This window comes from Colletes latitarsis, unplaced genomic scaffold, assembly GCF_051014445.1.
Source record: "Colletes latitarsis isolate SP2378_abdomen unplaced genomic scaffold, iyColLati1 scaffold0007, whole genome shotgun sequence".
NCBI lineage: Eukaryota > Metazoa > Arthropoda > Insecta > Hymenoptera > Colletidae > Colletes > Colletes latitarsis.
This window is the reverse complement of record NW_027488367.1, coordinates 270,001-272,500: the sequence shown is the minus strand read 5'-3', so window position 1 is coordinate 272,500 and position 2,500 is coordinate 270,001. Positions and strand designations below refer to the sequence as shown.

Genomic DNA, 2,500 nt, shown 5'->3' with positions numbered 1-2,500 from the left:
ATCTTCCCCTCGGACCTTGAAAATCCAGGAGAGGGCCACGTGGAGGTGTCGCGCCGGTTCGTACCCATATCCGCAGCAGGTCTCCAAGGTAAAGAGCCTCTAGTCGATAGATTAATGTAGGTAAGGGAAGTCGGCAAATTGGATCCGTAACTTCGGAATAAGGATTGGCTCTGAGGAGCGGGGCGTGTCGGGCTTGGTCGGGAAGCGAGTCTGGCTGACGTGCCGGGCCTGGGCGAGGTGAACGGCGTTGAACGGATTCGTTCGTTCTCGTCGGGATCCGAGCTCGGTCCCGTGCCTTGGCCTCCCGCGGATCTTCCTTGCTGCGAGGCTTTCGTTGGCGGCTTGCCGTCGTCGATCGTCCTCTTCGGCCGCCATTCAACACTCAGCTCAGAACTGGCACGGACTAGGGGAATCCGACTGTCTAATTAAAACAAAGCATTGCGATGGCCCCCAAGGGTGTTGACGCAATGTGATTTCTGCCCAGTGCTCTGAATGTCAACGTGAAGAAATTCAAAAAAGCGCGGGTAAACGGCGGGAGTAACTATGACTCTCTTAATAATGAAACTAATGGATTTCATTAAGATCTTTATAAAGTGAGTTTCCACTGGTATTCACGACGTGGTAAAGCTTTCAAGGCGTTAATTACAATCTGCTTCCTATTAGCATGGTTGGTCGCCAACAACTGGTGGAGCCAATCTGGCTGACTATCCCCTTTGGTCTCCAGGTGTGCTAAGTCTAAATTGAGCACCATGGCTGCTAGTGCTATTGGCTTGCCCACTAGTGCTTTCAATGAATTCAGCCCAGGAACTTTGAGATCCAATGATGTTAACATTCCTTTCTCCACTCGAGCGACAGCTGAGGGAGCGATGTAGGTGCCATCTCGGTTGATAATCCTAACCACTGTAGACCGTTGAGGTCCGGGATCTGAGTCTGGAGATCCTGAGGATTCTCGAGGAGGACAGCATGGCTCCGACTCTGCAGGAGGGCAACAGACTGCCACGGGTCTTGAGTATGAGATTATTGCAGGAGGTGGAGGTGGAATCGTCTCCTCCCTCACTTGCTTGAGACGGGTTTCCTCAATAGCTCGAACGGTTCCCGCTATCGCTTGAGAAGCGTGAGTAACCTGTGAGGCGAATTCTGACATTTGGGCCTGATGGGCTGATTTTTCGTGAATCAAAGATTTATGAGCGGTGGTCCTCAAAGGATCGGCGGATATTATATCCTCGTTCCATGTGCCAACCCATACCTCCTCGCGGTGGGGACCGGGCAACGTTGCGGGTCGGCAATCCAGCCGCCTCGCAACGGCCAACAGGGCTCTGGCTTCAAACCTCCGGGGGGTTGCCTTCCCGTCGGGGGTTCATTCAGTAGGCCCGATCGAAACGCGAAGTATGACCACTAGCCGGCGGGGGCCTCGGCCCGCCGGCCCTACTGATCCAGTAGATTCCCGCGACTCTTCCCCTTCTCCCGAACCCGCGCCCCAGCAGCGACCTCGGCGAACCCGCGTTGCCGTAAATGCGCCCCCTGCCAGACCACCAGACGGGGCTCGCGCTCTACGGTCACGCCCTCGTATTGAGCAGGCTCCGGTTCCCGAAGTGCCAATTCAACCTTCGGGGGCGGGAGCCTCCTCGGCTCAACAGTCCATTCAGCGCGCAGAACACCAGTGCCTTCATTGCCCCAGGTCCTTCCCAACCGCCATCGGACTCGGACAGCATATGCGTCACCAGCACCGAGAGGCCTACAACGAGGGGATCAACGTTGAGAGAACGAGACGAGCGTGGTGTGATGAGGAGCTCCTCCTTCTGGCTAGAGAAGAGGTTACCGCGGCACGCCGCGGTGTACGCTTCTTGAACCAGCACCTTTTGTCGATTGTCCCTAACAGGACACTCGACTCGATTAAAGGTGCGCGGAAGAGACCGGCGTATCGGCGGCTTGTAGCAAATTTGCTACAAGAGGTTGCCGAAGCCGATGAGTCATCATCCAGCGATGGCTATCTCTCCGCGGAGGAGGTTGCACAAGCTCCTCCCCGTATCACGCCACCCAGAAACAGAACGTCATTACCTAGGCCAGACGGTCAGTCACCCGTGGATATATTTGTGGATCCGGCTCCGCGATTGGCTATCCCTCCATTGATTGAGGTGGTAGCCAATATCCACGGGTGGAACTCAGACTAGTTAGTGCGACTGGCACGCGAACACCTGATGGGTAATGACGTTCTTGCCGGCGTCTCGCGTTGGCTCGAAGTTTCCTTCCCTTCGGGCCCTTCTCTCGGCGTTGATCAGGCTAGAACGACACCAATTAGACCGCGCTGGGTTAATCCTAACCGGAAACAGCGGCGGAGGCAAGAATATAGTCGCATCCAACGCATGTTCCGTAAGGACATGTCACGTGCGGCTAAGGAAATCTTGGACGGAGCTGAGAACGAGGTTCAGATCCCTGATGTGGCCACAATGGCAGCTTTCTGGGGTCCCCTCGTATCTCAGCCTTCAACACCTGTCCGTCC

The 2,500-nt window shown here is 55.6% G+C and overlaps 1 pseudogene; it reads left to right on the top strand.

The window, feature by feature from the left end:
• Nucleotides 1–2,500, top strand: part of LOC143350605 (large subunit ribosomal RNA) — an 8,937-nt pseudogene that overhangs the window by 2,463 nt on the left and 3,974 nt on the right.